This window comes from Carassius carassius, chromosome 2 (assembly GCF_963082965.1).
Source record: "Carassius carassius chromosome 2, fCarCar2.1, whole genome shotgun sequence".
In the NCBI taxonomy this organism is placed as follows: domain Eukaryota; kingdom Metazoa; phylum Chordata; class Actinopteri; order Cypriniformes; family Cyprinidae; genus Carassius; species Carassius carassius.
Genome location: NC_081756.1, coordinates 27,872,055 through 27,890,819, shown reverse-complemented (window position 1 = coordinate 27,890,819; position 18,765 = coordinate 27,872,055).

Sequence of the window (18,765 nt, the reverse complement as noted above, 5' to 3'; positions counted from 1 at the left end):
ATGCAATCAGTGTGTGAGGTTTGATTTGCAATGAGAGACTGGTGGAAGCAGACAGCAGCCATTGTGATGAGCAAAGTATCTGCTATATTTATACCTGCATAAAGAATAGTTACATGCAGCATAGTGTTTCACTTTTTAAAAATAATGCTCAATATCAACATGCATATGAAGTTTTTCTATTTGGTTAAAGGAGACATAAGAACAGTATGTAGCGGGAGGTAAATGTCTAAGCAGTTGAGTTTAGTCAAACTAGCTTGTAAACTCAACAAACTGAGTTTCATATTGTTTTGTTTTATTCATTCCTGGATAAGAGATTCATTACTGGGATAATTTACACCCTCAAGCTTGTTTTCGGATCATGTTTCAAATTCTCAACTATCTAAACAAAGTTTATATGCTCTACGCTTCGTTGCTTGAGTGAGATTATTTACTTGCAATGGAGATGTTAGATAGTAATCAACACAGCCAGAAACTTTTCCAGAGATTACCCTCTAATTTAATGAAAGGTCTATTGCAATCAGGCACTGCACTGTTTTTAATGATTCAACATAAAGATTGTTGCACCAAAGACATTTTCTTGCAATCATGGGTTGGGATATGTTTGAAAATACAATGTAATGCAATTTTGGTATCGTGGCTATCATTCTATAAATCCTTAAAGTATTATATTAGAAGCTTCATATGATAATGGGTTTCAGTTGAATTGATTATTTGGGTTCATGGGTGAAGACCACATTTAGAGCTCAACAGAACCTTTTCAATATAAATTGAATCTCTCTCAGCATCTACAATACTATTAACTGGTCTTTTGTATCTATCCATATTCCATTTGCTATAAGAATCTGGAATTTTGAACTCATTGGAGTGAATGCTATTGACTTACTACAGCTTCCAGTCAGGTTATGCTGCACATCTGGATGTCTGCAAATAGAGATCAGCTTGTTTACTTAAAGCTAAGTTTTAAAGTTTACTCAATACTTATCTCGCCATCTCTGTTTGAAACATAAAATTGTCACTTGCAAAGTTATTTGTTTATGTGGGTTGTGTTTTGGCACTGCTTCTCTGCGCAGATGAATCTCCGATCACATCAAAGTGGATTTGTCATCTACATCGAGAAATGTCATCTGAAGAAGTAAAAATATATGTCGCTTTTGTTCTGACCGAATGAAAACATAACTGTTTTAAAACGTTACTGACAATGAGATCTATTGCTCAGTCAGATCAGACAACAAAGTAGAATTAAGCCCTGTTAACACCAAGAACGATAACTATAAAGATAATTATAAACATAACGATTAGATTTCTATGTCTTCGCTGCCTGCAAAGTCATTGCCATATAGGGATGTGAGGCAGCTTTTAACACTGATGCCATATGTATTTGCACTAAAGAAGATGCAGTCTGTTAGTTCCCTTTCAAGGGAACTTCAAAATCCATCCTCTAGGGGTCTCTATAGGGAATTAGTCGTCGTGACTCGTGTCTGAAGCATACGTTCAAAAAACACCAACATCATGTTGGCCGGCGACACCTCACAACGTCACTACTGGTGCGACTATAGTATGAATGGGTGCCAAGAGAACACGTCATCCTCTTCTTCATCTTCATTGACTGTTTTGTTTGAAGCGTACATCGTTTAGGAATGCATGTTTCTTGGCTTTGGTCTGATACCTGCAGTTCACACGGCTCGCTTGCTGTGGCTGTGTGTGGTGAAGAGCAAACGCGTTCAGCTCTCGAGGGAGTTGGATGAGCTCTTCTGTGCTCATTGTGATGTATTCGCGGGACTACTGAAGGGGATGTGGGTATTTCACCATTTGGAACATGGAAACAAGTATGTTTTTTTTTTTTGTTTATATAGCAAATGTATAGTGTGGATCTGTCTGATTTCTAATGATCATGCTGTAGGTCAAGCCCCCCTCTCGTTTGAGAGCTGTTGAGAGCTAGGTATTTTACTGCTAGCCATTCCAGCATTATACCAAATATTGAGCTGATGACTTCTCAGATATACTGTTCTCGGGATGCTCCATTTCCATCTATGGGCTGCTCTTTCAGAGTGCCACGAGGGCCCCTTAGAACGTTATCTCTAAAATCCATGTTATGTAAGTGTGCACGTATAGTCTTTGTACACTTTCTAAAATCCACACTGCTGTAAGTTCGCACGCTAATACTTTGCGTTTGCTCTAAAATCCTGTATGGTGAGGGCTAAGCACGGCAGCTTTGTGCCCTTTCTTGAGTTGGTTAAAGCACCGGTTCAACCTCTGGCACCACTCCACCTATGTATCCTCTGGACACCTACTTTAACAGGGTGTTGCTACTAGGGCTCTTTTGAAACAGTTCCTTCAGCATGCTCATGCATAGCAAGTGGTAGCCCCTGTGTGACAGGCCAAGACTTAGTATGATGCTAGGTTCTTGGTCATATCCCCTTAACCCTCTGGAGTCGATTAACGCGGATACGCGTTATGAGTCATTTTCTCCTGATAACCCCGAAAAGGACTTAAATTACACTTTCAGTTTTAATCGTACAGATAAGAGCAATACATCAATCGAATCTGTAAAGCGTCTACTTTTTTTTGGATACAGACATAATAACAACAAAACTTTGTGCACTTATAAAATAAAGATAACAAACAAGGTGTGCTGTTTGCATCCTTTGTCTGCGCTGATCTTCATTTACAAACACGTCATTAAAATTAACTGTAACACAGTGAATAGTCAACGAAGAGACATGCGAGATATATCTATAGAACCAATCTATTCCTGATTCCAAGCCTTGAGCTCTACCCCGGGCCCAGGAGTCTACGTTTTTGGCTATGTAGCCTAGGCCTTTGGCCGTAGGGGATAAAATCACAGACAGTCATCTAACATTCCAGGGGCAACTCCCTTAAAGCTTTGGTAGAGTTGTTATTTAGTGCTTGACATGGTTATCTGGCATGCACTCCCCTCAGCATGGTGGCGTGGGTGTACCATTCCCCTAGAGGACGCTGTTCAAAGTTCCCTTGAAAGGGAATGTCTCAGATTACTTATGTAACCATGGTTCCCTGAGTAAGGAACGATACACTGCATCCTCTAGGTTTCTTGCCATGCTTTGGACCTAAGCTTCAGACGAAGAAGTGGGTTCTCTAGGCGCTTATTCATACTATTGTCGCACCTGTAGTGAAGTCATTAGATGTCACAGGCCAGCATCATTTTGGTATTTTTTGAATGTATACTTCAGACATGGGTAACGACAAGGCATTCTTCATAGCGACCCCTAGAGGACGCTCGTACGCTCATACATAAGTAAACTCAGATGTTTTGCCTCTGTTGTCATCTCTGTTTGAAAGCCTCAATCAACAGACCAGTGTGGATATTCACTGTATTTCGGAACTACAGATAATACGTTTTGGAAGTATGTCCGAAATAAAAGCTTTCACCCAAAAATGTAATCTGAACAAGTAAGTAACATGTCTGCCCAGGTTTGTTCTGACCAAATGAAAAATAAAAAAAGTAAAAAAGGGTTTTACAATAAATCACCAATGCTGATTAAATCTAATGACCGCAAAGCTTGCTCAGATCACGACTTACTGTTCTCTTCCAACAGCTGAATTACCTGTATCTACTTAATTTTCATCACAAACAGCACTCCTTTTGTAAGCGAAAAACAGCCACCAGGTTTCCTGTGGTCAAAGAAACACTTTCTCTGCTCACAATATAACAGCTTTATTGCACACTAGCTTAGATTGGACAAAGAGTTGCAATGCATTTCTTCTGCTGGATCTCAGAAAGCCTCATAAAAATGTGTGGAGGCAGAGCTAATCATATAATTAATCTTTAGCGTTCGTCAGTTCCTGGGATGCTCACTGTTAGGACTATGATCATGGACTGTCATATTGTCAGTAATTTAAACAGACTGCCACAACCCACATGCACTCCCAGAGAGACAACGTTGTTGATCTAGCACCTCCCAAAGCTTCTGTGCACTTTTCAGTCTGCATGATCTGTCAATCAAGAGATTAGTCCGTGCTGTTACTTGATCGCAGATAAACACTTTTTTTTAATTATTTTTTTTTTTCAACAGGGCTTATAATTCTTTTATAATGGGGTTCTTTTTATTTTACTCAAGCCAGATATTGTGTTTAATTTTATAGATCAACAAAGATTATTTTCTGTCAACTGTTTTATTTTTATTTTTTATTATGTGCAGTTAATATTTCTTTTTGTGAGTCACTTTTTAGTGGGAGGATCCAGAGGGACGGAAAAATCCTGCTGGCAAACAATGAATTCTGAATTCAGAAACACACTCGATTATATCAGTGTCTCAACTGTATGTTCAACAGGAAATTATATGCAGAGAAAAATAGCAATTTGCATGGGAAATATAACACATAATTGTGATGAACATAATGAGGGCACACTACAAGCACCCTATTCTAACTTTTGTGTCTTTAATAATTTCAAGAGAATGTGCTAACCCAGAAATGTCACCACTTGCCATGGCCCAGCTGAATTTATTTGCCGGGAGACATGTTAGCTGTCAATAAAACCAGAGAGCTGTGCTGCTGATCGGCATAGATTTCTCCATGCAGAGGTCTGGGTTATTGGGATTAGAATCACTTCCTTCCAAGAGACAGTTCTGCTTTCTTGATTATCTCTGCCTCAGAGCAGATAACCTGTCGGGACAATACCACATGCCAGACACATGCTGGAAACTTACCAGTCCCTCTCACTCTTGGCTTTGACAATATTGTGCTTGTAGGATTTGGCTTTGTTTCAGAGGCTCAACCCGTATTTTCTCCATTGAGTGTAGTCTTTTTCCATGAACCTGTTATGGCCTTCTGACCACCAAAGGTCCCATCAAGGTTTGATATTACATGTTTACATAAATCTGCAGATATGCCTATGTTAGAATGTGCTGTCTAGTGCCTCCTGCTTAAATGCCACAGTTCTAGGTTATAGCATCATAAAGTTTAAAATACACATATATATATATATATATATATATATATATATATATATATATATATGTGTATGTATGTATGTATGTATGTATGTATGTGTGTGTGTTTTATATGTTTGTTAAAATATAAAGATTAGAAATGTAGGGCTGTGAATCTGATCATGTGTACTGGTCATTGCTCATTACATGTCTTTCATGGTTTGTTTGTTTATTTATTTATTCCTGCTGGTTAGGGATAATATAACAGAAGGATGGCTCTGAATTAAATGCTTGGAGAATGTTTTTTTTTTTATGTAACATTATGTATTTATTTTATTTATTGTTTTCAATTCATTTGATTAATACAATAACATTTTAATAAACACACTCAAAAAAATAGCACATTGGTTGAACATGATTTAATCGTGGACAGTGGTTCCACGTGATTACACCACATTATCTTAACAACAATGGATGATGTTCAACCAGCTTGAAATATTTGTGTTCATTTAACATGAACAGATGACATTAACTAAACATGATTTAAATAATTATTTTTAACTTGAATTAATGTTTTTTATTGAACTTCAAATTAATCATGCTATCTTAAATTTATTCCTTGATGTTAAGCCGATATGTTTACATCACTTCTAATGAATCCCATTTAGTCAACTTACTACTATGTTATAAATTAATGAATATCACCCGTTTTTCCCCATAATTCAATGATGACTACGGAGGCAGCAAATATGTAATAAATTCTTTTTTACTAGGGAACAGCTTAAGCAGGTGTCACACTTTCATAAACATTTCAAACACTTATAACACATTGCAATGATAAAACTTCATATTTATCGGGAAGAAGGAGGCGGGAACCGGCGGACAATCAAATTAAACTTTAATAATCAAAATAAACACAAAACAGCGCAACAGCCCCTCGCGGATGACTGTTGCGCACAAATAAAAAGCAAACACAAAATAAAGTCCAGGCCTGGTCCTCTCTCGTCCTTCACTGTCGTCGCTCCTGTTTTATATCCTTCCATCTCCTCCGTGGGACTCGAGACCGGTGGGTCGAACAGGTGTCGTTCATCTCCAATCACTCCACCGGCCTCGCTCTGTTCCCACGTCTCTCAGCCCCGCCCCACTCGTCACATACCCCCATCGCCCCTCGCAGCTCTACTGCCCCACCCCCCCCCCCCCCTGCTGGGGGGGAACGCTCACGGGGACCTGCGGGAACCTGGGGGTAGGACAGACGAGGTGAGAGAAAAGGAGATGGAAGGAGGAGCGACAGAGACGAGATAGGAGAGAGAGAAAAAAAAAATCCGGTTCCCAGACGCACTGCTGCTCGGCTCTCCACCAGCTGGCTGATCTCCTCCGCGGTACCTGGCGGTGGCACTGGACGGCCCTCGGCGGATGGCACTACACTCCTCCTTCTCCCGGGTTTCAGCACCACTGTAATGATAAAACTTCATATTCATCGGGAAGAAGGAGGCGGGAACCGGCGGACAATCAAATTAAACTTTAATAATCAAAATAAACACAAAACGGCCCCGCCCCACTCGTCACACACATTAAGCCAGATTTTGACAATTTATATAAAACACAAATGTGTACAGAAATATTTTCCTTTACAATGCAAAATGAAACAAACAGGTTTACATTCCTACATGTACAACAACCCATTAATAATAAAAAAATAACAAAGTGTGTTTGCTTTTAATGCATTTCACAAAAAGAAAGTAACCTGCAATTCCAAAGAAAAAAATAATATTATGTTTGGGTCATGTTTGTTCATCAGGCCTCCACTGAAGTGCAAAACTTTATCAAACTGCTTGTGTCCATCAAGCTGTCTGTAAATGTATTCTAATTCCAAAATGTGCTTGGATAATATTTGTAAAGGAAAAGCAAACACAATGTGTGCTATGTGGAACATCTTTGAAAACTATTTAAAATACATTGTCATTCAAATGTCTTTCCTTGAAGAACAGTCAGGAGCCATTAAAACCGTCATTGAACAAAAGTGTTTAAAAGGACAAGTTTGACAAAATAAATAAATAAATAAATAAATAGTCACCATTAACTAACCCATGAGTCATTGAAACCCGTGATGGTTTTCCTTGACCTTCTTTGGGTGAGTTAAGAACAAATGTATTTTTAAGGAAACTTTTTCTCTTCACATATGCCTTGATGTACAAAAAAAAAAATCAAAAATCAAAAAATCAAATCAATAAAGGCATTAAAAATGTGTGAACATGAAACATGACCATGTTTTGACTATTTGACACAAAAAACATAGTTTCAAGGTAAAGATCAGGGTGTTCATCAGTCCTTTAATGAGGTGTAAAAAGCTTGGTCTTGAGGGCTTGAACTTTGGTGGAGAGTCTGTGTCCATCAAGCTCCAGGAACACTTTTTGCAGGAGTTCAAAGGTATATCGAAACTCCTTCAGTTAACTAAGATTTAGGGTATAAATAAACCCAATCAGCAATGCAACACTATTAGCTACATTACCAAGCCCTTCTAGTGCTGTAACTCCTTCAAGAACTACTCCAACATCTGCAGGTTCATCACCAACTTCACATCCTTCCCATGTGATGACAAAAACGACCATCACCATTTCTTTGAGTGCAGCTTCAGTGTTGGAAAAATCTACAACCTATAAACAGAAAAAAAGTACATTAATACTAATGTACTATAAAATGTATTGTTATACACAAAATATTGTCAGAATATTCAGTCAATAATACCATGTACTCCTTGATGAGATTGTCAGGATCCTCATTTAGGTACACAAATAGGGCTTTGAGGACACACTCCCTCTTAACATTAATGCAGGCACACTAGGGAAAATAAAGAAAATTAGCAACATGCACCAATCAACTAGTACATTTTCAAGTCACACAAATCATAAGTGAGAAACAAATGAATAATGTATCTAGAAAAACAATTTTCGCAGTTATCATACCTGTGTAAGTGGCACAAGAAGTTTCCTTATCCTTTGTCCCTTTAGAAACACATTGAACCATCAACCACACAACACAACATTGTTATAATATCTTTGATCGATGCCATGAAAATGAACAGAGTGCAAAGATAGATGATTAAACTAACAAACATGTGCAAACTTAGACACATACCTTTTCGTTTGATGTTTAATTCTGTTAATAACGCGGTGATCTCTTTCAGGCATAAAATCGTGGATTCTGTCATAAATTCATCCGTATCAGTCGACATAATAAAACAGTTGTTAAAATTGTTTCTAATCAGACTGATGCAAATGGACGAAAAAGTTACCTGTTTGTTTGCCGTTTAATTCAGTTGATGGCGCGGTCATCTAGGCTTAAAATAGTGCAATCAGGCCACAAATACATAATGTTCAACCAATATAATAAAACTGTTGGCTAATATTTTTTCTAATAACACTGATGCAAATGGAAAGATGAGTTAAGTTAACAGTTACCTGTTCGTGTGCAGTTTAATACAGTTTATGGCGCGGCCATTTCATTTAGGATTAAAATCGTGCATTCTGTCATAATAACACATTAGTATCAACCGACATCATAAAACAGTTTGATAATATTGTTTCTAATAACAGTGATGGAAATGGATGAACACGTACCGGTTTGTTTTAAGCTTATATTCCAGTTAATGGCGTGGCGATCTATTTGAGACATGCGCAGCATTAACGTATTTTATGAATGTTGCTGCCAGTATATGCAAATTGTGTCACAACAAATGTCCGCTTCCTTTAGGTTGAGAATGTGGTTTGTTTTCAGGCTGTTTTGACATTCAGTCCGGCTGACTTTATAAAAACACACATTTTATATGTGTGATTGACTTTTACTAAACATTACTTGTATCAGTCTGATTTAACAGCAATTTAAGTCAAATAACAAACCTAAAAACACCAATAACCATTTAATTGCACTTCTATAATTATAATCAAGCTATAAATTAATAAAGAAAAATATTAAAAATAAATTATAAATATTATGTAAGTTATTGTAATTTTTTTTTAATTCAGTCAACAGTTTGACTGAGCTAAGTGATTTGAAACTTACTTTTATAATGAAAACTTTATGTTAAACCAACGAGTGACAGTTTTAAGTCAGTTTGAAATGACACAATCATGTTGAAATGAAAAAAAAAAAAAAATGGCATTAATTCAACATGAATTGTTCAGGTAAAGTGAACAAAACTGAAAAATGTTTTTTTTTTTGAGTGCATTATTTATTTATTTTTTATTTATTTATTTTTAAGTAATTTAAATGTTCTTGTCATGTAGCATGTTTAACTTAATTAAAGGGGTCTTGAATTGCCTTTTTTATTATTCTGTACTGTTCTCTGAGGTCTACCTATAAATGTATCAAGATTTATATTTATATACATTACAGACCAAAAGTTTGGACACACCTTCTCATTCAAAAAGTTTTATTTATTTTCATGACTATGAAAATTGTAGATTCACACTAAAGGCATTAAAACTATGCATTAACACGTCGAATTATATATGGAATTATATACATAACAAAAAAAAGTGTGAAACAACTAAAATATGTCATATTCTAGGTTCTTCAAAGTAGCCACCTTTTGCTTTGAAAACAGTGCATGTTCATGTGTAGCGTGGGAGTGCTCGAAAGTGGCAGTGCTCAGATGGCCTTAATGTAGGACTGTCTACTTAAGCGAATAGCAGCTCTCTCTGCTTGAGTGTGTGGTGAGGTGGGACAGCCTTCAGCATCTAGATGGAGATAAAGGGGTCATGCCAGAGACTTCTCCTCCAGAGTATGTCAGAGCTTGATGAGAGGTAGAATCATCTAATCAACCCTGAGTGGAGCCTCTTCAATGTTATTGTTTATCCCAATGATTGCAGACTCTTATCCCACAGCCTCATGTCATTATGCTCTTGCTCAAATAGCAGCTCGTTTATGCCCCTTTTTCTCTATTATTCCCTCACACTGCTTTTCCAGCTCCCTAATTCAACCTGATTTATTTCCCTTCTCATATTTGGGTCTGTTGATCTTTTTAGTGAAATAGATGTAATGTTTGACCCCCTTTATCCACTCTTTACATCTTTGATGCTCTTTATCTTTATTTGTGATTCGGAATATGTATGCAAATCGTCTTTCCCACATCCTCTGGAGCTCTTATAATCAATCATACATTCATTTTGCAGCATGTGCAGGAAACGCTAGATGTACTAATGTATTTAAAACTCCACAGTGACCTTGATAGTGATGTGTATCCATTATGGAGCAGCTTGAGTTTTTGGCTCAGACAAACTGTTCTGAAATGATGGCCTTGTTTGGCAGTCAATGCCTATCTAAACAAACACAATTCACCCAGACACGATCTTCAACTTGAAAAGTGGCATGTATTTAGCACCCTGAGTAAATAAATAAATAAATAAATAAATAAATTGGGGGGAGAAGAACTCAAACAAGTGGTCTTGTTCTTCAAATAGTAAATTGTATCGCTCAATAACATCTCCGATCTGCAGCATAACATATGAATACACACTCAAACAGCAAAACATCTTTACTCAGTGCTAACCTTGAGTCATATATTTGTTCTATGTGACACTTAACCAATATTCAAATATACAATCAGAAATAAGTACCTGGAATAGTTTAGCGGTTTCTTTAAGCAGGTTACATAGGAAACTATTACATTGCATACTCATATTATGCATTGTAAATTATGCAGAATTACAATGTTTAAATGGTAGAATTTTCCTTGCTTTTTCATACACTTTCTCAGTGAATGGTAAAAAGATTTTATTGACAACAGTAAAATCACTTAATCATTTAATAATGTGTCAAAATAGTTTTTTTTTTTTTCACATTTACCCCTGTGGGGGAAGCATCAGCAAGAAACTACAATAGTTTACCATGAATTAAATGGAAATTCAATTAAATACACTTTATAGTGCAACCAAAATACCAATAATGCCCAGAAAAAAAAGGATCATGTGACTTTTAATTATAAACAAGCCCAAAACACTCAGGGATTCTAATTTTGAAATGTCTATACTATTGTGTATAAAACATATTATATAAATGTCATAAAGTAGACATTGTCATAATTCTTCAACTCAAGTTCATGAGCTTGGCATAAATGTGCTCTATTCACTGATTGAGAATCACTTTGAAGCAGTCTCAAGCATTCATGCAACAGTGCCGGCTTGTGACACTGCAACGTGCAGCGCTCTTTTATTATTATTATTATTATTTATGAACTCATAGGGTTTTGAAGTTTAGCAATACATAGGCCGTATCGCTATTTGTTTTTCCATCCCCAAAATATAAGACATCTTAAAATTATAGAGATATTTGTTTTACCATTTCATGTACTGAAAACTTTTTATGACATTAAATTTAAGAAAACTCATCCGGAGGGATTTAGCTTTATTCAGTTTACTATTTAAATTCTATAAGCAACCTTGTATTTTACACAGTTACTCGGCAAACCTCAAGTCTATTTAATGTTTCCCAAAGTACATTTTCTACATGTTTTGTGTAGAGCTGAGAATTGAGACTCGGAGACGGGGTTGACATTGAACAGCTCAAGTCATGTTTTGTTGCTCTATCTTGCGACAGAATGGCAGCCAGCCAGGTCCAGACACAGAGGGATCTCAAATATGTCTCAGGGACATCTAATCTCCTCTATTATTGATGCAGTTCCTGGCTTGTTATGGATAGTAAAAAAGGGACCTTTCATCAAGCAAGCTGATTGATTTTCAATTAATTCATCATTTAGTTTCTTCAGATCTCTATAGTCATTATGGTGATGGTACATCTTATTTACTTCTTTAGGGTGACATCTAATTAATTCAACCACTCCGGAGATGGAATTCATCCAATCCTCCCCTCAATGGTGCCTAATGAGGAAACATTATTAATTCACCTCAGACAGGAAATTACCCAGGTTGTGCTTTTTTTAGATGCCACCTGTTAATATAAGTAACTCGCTTATAATATTTTTTCATCAATCTGGGGCTGGATTTGCGAAATGTCCTAAAAGAATAAAGATTCTTAAATACTATTTTCTTAGCAGTTGATCGATTAATGTAAACATTGATCAGTCATATTTTTTCTTGATGGAGTTTTTGGTGAACTCCATCTTGAGTGGCTCTTTAAAATAACCATTCAAAACATATGGGCATTAAAAGCACAACTTTGGCTGCTGATTTCCCACCAAGACAGTCGTTCCATAAATAGTGATGTTTTATTTTTTTTCATTGATATATAATCAAATAACAGCAAAGCCATGTAAAAAATCCAAGACATAAAAATAAGATGTTCTTAAAGGGATAGCTCGCCCAAAAATAAAATTTGTCATCATCATAATATATATATATATATATAATGGAAATCAGTGGTTATCATCAAATGTCTGGTTACCAAAATCCTTCAAAATATATTGTTTTGTGTTCAACATAAGAAAGAGACTCATACAGGTTTGGAACAACATATGAAAATGATGACAGAACTTTAATGTTGGGGTTAACAATTCCTTCTTAAAAATCGTTCAGTAGTTGTAACTTTATAGTTTTTATCTTATGATATTTCTTAATTTCTTTCTTGAAAATTACATAATCCATTATAATCTGAAAAAATCCCTATATTTGGCTGGAAGCACAAACAGATCTATAACACTGTGTTGTTGTCTGTGGGCAGTGTCTATGTTTACTCATGCGCTGGTGGTCTGTGGGGCAGTGACTGGTGGTATGTGCCTTTTGCTCTGTCTCTAGCCTCCATAATGTCCAGAGGTCAGGATAACCCCCGAGATTGATCCCTTGGTAATGACCATATGGTGAAGGCTGATCTCAGGTCAATTTATTGTGGCAGAGGTGAGCAGCTCCTACAGAAACAACAAGAAGAAAAAAAACAACAGCAAAAGCGACAGCTTCAGTCAGGCGTGGCCAGTCGATGTCTCTATCCCCCAATTCCCTAGTGAAACATAAAGCAGAAGACAAGAAAGGAAATTGTTTTTTTATTTATTTTTTTTTATAACATTTTTTGTGCACAAGCTGTTTGGGTAGCATTGAATAATCTGCCAAAAGGATTCAAACATGCTTCGATTAGATCCAAATTCCAGGAATCATGAATATGAAATTGATTGTACAGCTTCTTTGGATTAGTAGTTGCATTAATCATGCTCTAAGCCTCATCTTTGTTGCCTTTTACAGTGAAACTGAGGCCATATTGTTTGTGCGGCTTTAACATTGAATGCTATGGGGTATATGAAGTGTTTGAACTTATTCAGTCATGGTTCAGATGGCTTGCTGGGCTAGTTGTTGTACTCTTTATTCAGAGCCACATTCAGAAAGCTTTTGACAGGCCATCAATTCAGACTCCTCTGATCCTTAAAACATAGTTTCTGTTGTTGTCATTTACACACTCTCATGTTGCTCCAAACTTTGGGACTTTCTTTTCTTCTGTAGAACACAAGTATCAAACAAAGATACGAATTATACGAAAGATATTAATTCGACTGGAACATTATCATCAAACCTTTCAATACTTTTGCACTAATTGACAGAGTGCAGGAATTATTTTTTAAACAACCAATGTGCTAGTAATAAGCACCTAGTTAATAGTGAGTACTGGTCCTTGAAATAAAGTCTCACCAAATTCTCATAAAGTGTTAAAATGTATTGGTTATTGTTCTTATTTGGTCTTTGATTGCAAAACATTTTGATCTGCCATTTTTAGATGTTAAATCAAACAGTAATGCAATTAAAAGCAAGATTCTGTACAATAAGTTTGGACTGAATTAATTGCAGTGATCTAATTTTAAAAGGTTTAAAACCCCTAATCAGAAGAAGAATATCAATACAGCACTGCCTTGAAAGCATACTGAATATCAAGCTTTAAAAATACAACTCAGCAATTAAAAGTTATACTTGAGTTCATGAGAAAATGTTCATTTCCTCCCTCAGATATCACCAGGCTATTTTGGCCTTTCCCACCTAAGCCAAAACATCTTTAGACAAATTGTATAGTTTAATTTTACCCCTGCTCTCACCCCATTTCATGGCCATTTATGTCTGTAATCTGAAGCTGTGCTGTTGGTCTGAGATGCCAAAATATGTCGCCCACATTCCAGAGTATTTAGTCTGCACAGCAAGTTAAAAGTGTAGAATAACAGTCAAAAAATGTTCTGTGATAAAATAAATGTTCTGAACTGGAGCAGTCCTCGCTTCTCTTCATCCTCCCCCGCCTTCCTGAATTCTTCTCTTTCCATCTTTCCCAAACTGACAGGTCAGTCTGTTTTACTTGGAAGAGGTCCGGGTGTTACAGCATTGAGATTGTTTTCGACAGGAAACTGCAGCAGCTGACTTCCACTAGGTAAATTGTGAAGAGTTTCAAATGAACAATCCTGTATTGTCAGGTACAATTACCAATGGAATCCAGCTTTCTGAGTGCAGTAAAATAATAAAATATAGGTTGAACGAGATGCCTTATAGCAGCGCTGGTTTCAATTACGAATGCTCTAGGACATCGGTTCCCAACAGGGGGGTCCCGGCCCACAAGGGGGCCTCAGCGAGCTCTGCGGGGGATCGCGTCATATTTTTTAAAACTGTTGAGCAGTGAGCATTAAGGAGAACGATCACATTACATTAGCTAATTGTATCCATGATCCCGCGGCTGACCAAAAATTGACAAATTTGTAATTCGTCCTCCACAAAAAATGAACCGAGTCCCACTGATTCGCCTACAGCAGCTGATGGTAATGACCCAGGCATACTGGAGCCAGGTGAGGAAGCTCCAAATCGGGTCGCAGTATTAGCAGTGCTAGCAATACTGGAAACACGAAATGCAGAAAATACCAAGATAGTTACCTGAACTATGGTTTTATTTTATTTTCTCGTAGCAAAGAGTCCCTGCCCCAGCCACAGTGCATTATCTGCACCAAAGTCCTTGCTAACGAATGCATGAGACCGTCTAAACTAATAAGATTAATATTATTTGTGCATTAACTGGTTATAGTAATAAAAATACAGTTTGTTTGGAAACAACATTTTTTGTCATCCTTGCTCCAAGCTTACAAGAGCTGTAATATCATTAAATGTGAAGGGGGGTCCTAAAATATTTTTTTGGGAAAAAGGGGGTCTCAGACAAAAAAAGGTTGGGAACCACTGCTCTAGGAAGTTCTACTGGAAAGAGCGTGTCTGAGGCTGTCAGTATGAGACTATAAAAAGCCATACCCATGTCGGAGGGGACAATGAGACTTTTGATGCCTTTTATGGGTGCATATGTGGGTCAGTCATGAATAAACCCACTCTTTCTGTAACATTTTATTTAATAATGCTCAGTAAAGGTGTTTTATTAAGGTTTCTGTCAAAACGAACAGTTTACCCCACATTGCTTTGAATTTATCGTTCTTTACTTTGACCCTGTGCAAACAGTAGTGTCATAAGTAAATCATGACATTTTTGTGCCTAGGGCTTTAAAAGGTCATAAATGTGGTTCTGGATTACTTTATTTCTCTCTCTCTCTCTTTTTTCAAAGTATATTCAGATTAAATTCATAATGTATTTAGGTATTATAAGATATATTAATGTTATGTCAGGAGGCATCCGGAACAGATGCCCGAACCACCTCAGCTGGCTCATTTCAATGTGGAGGAGCAATGTCTCTACTTTGAGCTCCTCCCGAGAGGCCAAGCTCCTCACCCTATGTGTAAGAGAGTGCCCAGCCACCCTATGGAGAAAGTTCACTTTTTGGCCGCCTGTATCAGGGATCTTGTAATTTCGGTCATGACTCACAGCTCATGACCATACTGTAGGTGAGAGTAGAAACGTAGATCGACCTGTAAATTGAGAGCTTTGCCTTCTTTACCACAACAGACAGGTACATCGACCATATCACTGCAGAAGCTGCACCTATCCGCCTGTCAAGGGGACAAACCACCCTTTTCCAGCAGAGAACCATGGCCTCGGACTTGGAGGTGCTGATTATCATCCCAGCAGCTTCACACTTGGCAGCAAACTGTCCCAGCACATGTTGAAGGACCTGGCTTGAGGAACCCTTCCACTTGAGGCAGGAGCTCCCCACCAACCAGAAGGGAACAAACCACCCTTTTCCAGCTGAGAACCATGGCGTCAGAATTGGAGGTGCTGATTATCATCCCAGCCGCTTCACACTCTGCAAAAAACTGCCCCAGTGCATGTTGAAGGTCCTGGCTTGATGAAGCCAACATGACAACATCATCTGCAAAAAGCAGAGATTAAATCTTGTGGTCCCCAAACCTGGCACCATCCGGCCCCTCGCTGCGCCTAGAAATCCTGTCCATTGAAATAATGAACAGAACCGGTGATAAAGGGTAGCTCTGCCGGAGTCCAACATGCACCGGGAACAAGTCTGACTTACTGCCGGCAATGCGGACCAAGCTCCTGCTCCGATCGTAAAGGGACCGAACAGGCCTTGAAAGAGGGCCCCGGACCCGATACTCCTGGAGCACCCCCCACAGGATGCCATGAGGGACAAACTCCCATGAACCCTCCAGCACCCTGGAGAGGGTATAGAGCTAGTCCAGTTTCCCACGACGGGAACGAAAACCGCATTGTTCCTCATGAATCCAAGGACTATCTCCAGTCGGTACCTCTTAACCTCCCGCACAAGCTCAGGCTCCTAAAGCCAGTTTCTGCGTCCAGAGATCAGGTCATAGGGGCCCCTGTCTTCGACCACTGACCAATCCACAGTGCACCAGCCCCTTACGGTTCCTCCCGCAGAGGGTGAGTCCACAGGAGTTCCAGGATGGGCCCTGGCTTCGCCATTCCGGGCGACGTCACGGTCCTTGTTTTTAAAGGCTTCATAAAGATCTTCTAAATCGCTCTTAGTCTGACCCATCACCTAGGACCTGATTGCCTTGGGAGACCATACCAGGGGGAATAAAGCCTGGACAACATAGCTCTTAGGATCATTCGGGTACTTTAACCCCTCCACCACGATAAGGTGGTGGTTCAAGGAGGAGGTGATATTGCTGTTTTTAATATTTTAGTATTAGGCCTACTGTAATTTATTATAATTTTTTTTCATTATTATTATTATTATTATTATTATAACTGCAGCCTTAGAGAGCTTGTCTTTCATAAACATTAAAACACAACATCTTTTGAATGGTAAAAACATCTTTTGAACAGCAGTGTATATAATTATGAATAGTTCAACTGAATAATTTAATTTAGTTTTGATTTCTGTTCCCCTCTCTCTCTTTTATTACAAAGGATTTTACACTGTTTATTCAGTCCATAAATGGATATATGGTCATTAGGAAAGTAAGAGCATTTCCATGCAAGATTTTGTATAAATTAGAAATATCATATAGTTGAAAGATTTTATTTCTTTGTGGTTTTCCCCCTCTTAATCTTGTGTGAGAGCTCAATTCAGAGTGCCCATTCAGCACCGGAAGACATGGCACAGAGCAGCACTAGAAGGGGCAACCAAGCCCCTAATGGAGAGTGATTTATTGAATGACTTTGGTTTGCTGTTGGCCCTGGGCCGTCTCCTAATTGAGCACCTGGTGCTGCATGGGAAAATTTAATATGATATAAATTGATACTGTGGCAATGGCTGTGCCAGGGCTCAGGAGGCAGCATGGACTCATGCCTGCTTTCCCATGGAGATAGGACCAGATGCTCCAGGAGGCAGGCGGAACAGCATGAGAACACTGAGGTGACAGATAGGCCTCACGTGAGGCTGGAGAGGTGGGCCAGAATCATCTGGATGCAAATGCTGTGCTGGAGTTTCTAGTCATTGATTCTGAGACCATCCATGATGAAACAGAAGATTTAAAAATGATAAATAATGGTTAATACTGGAGGCGAGATTCATGGTGTTTTGGAAGATGGATTGTACTTGACTTAGTTTACACAATTCTGTTGTTCCCTACACCTAAATTAATAATGTGTAGTGTAGGGGGTTGAACGTCTTCTGATTTTTTAAAGTCGACTTTTATGTGATGAAAGTCGAGTCAAAGTCGAGTAGTCGCTGATGACGTCATTAATGAACAAATAAGTCTGGAGCTGTAAAAAACACCTTGTGCACAGCTATGGCATATGACACAGCACTGCGTATATGGCTATTGCTCCTATAACAGCTCATTTTTATCAGTTCTTTTGCCTTTGGGTTGTTTTATTTCTCACAGATTTCTGCTCATTCTAAATCAGAAACAAATAAAGTAGCACAGTAAAGATTACATTTATATGAATGCATTAGTGAGAGTGATTTTGTGTGTGAATTAATTATACATGGCAGCATCTCTCTAGTAGAAGTGACACTGTGGGATTTAGTTATCAACAAATATATGCTTAAACTTTTCAGTTTCTAAGCTATTTTATTGAGAAATCACAGAACAGCGTTGGCAGTTCATTTCCACACTGAATGATTCTGTGCACGAGCGATCTGCGCGTGACGTACGAGCTACTGTCTGTAGCCTATGTGTGTGCATTTCAGCGCAGCAGCACATTAGATAAGAACAGCAATCAACTTACCTGTACAATAAGCTGTTTAAAACGTGCACTCTACCGTTCAATTTCAAGCATCCAGTAATATAATCATACATGTCTTGTGGACCTTTCAGAGTATACATTTATTTGTCATTTTAAACTGTTTTGAAATGGTGCGTAAATATGGAAGTCCTTCAAACATTTATTATGCCGTTGCACTCTCTATAGGACCGGCGACTAGTCGACATCAATCTTAAAGTGTCATGGCAGAGCATTGAAGTCGGCTAGTCAACTAGTCGATTAGTCGGTTCAACCCATATTGTAGCTAATATGGTGCATTTTTAACGTCCAAAGGTGTCAGCAAATTTCATTAAAACATTTCTTAAAATACTAGTCTGTGTTAA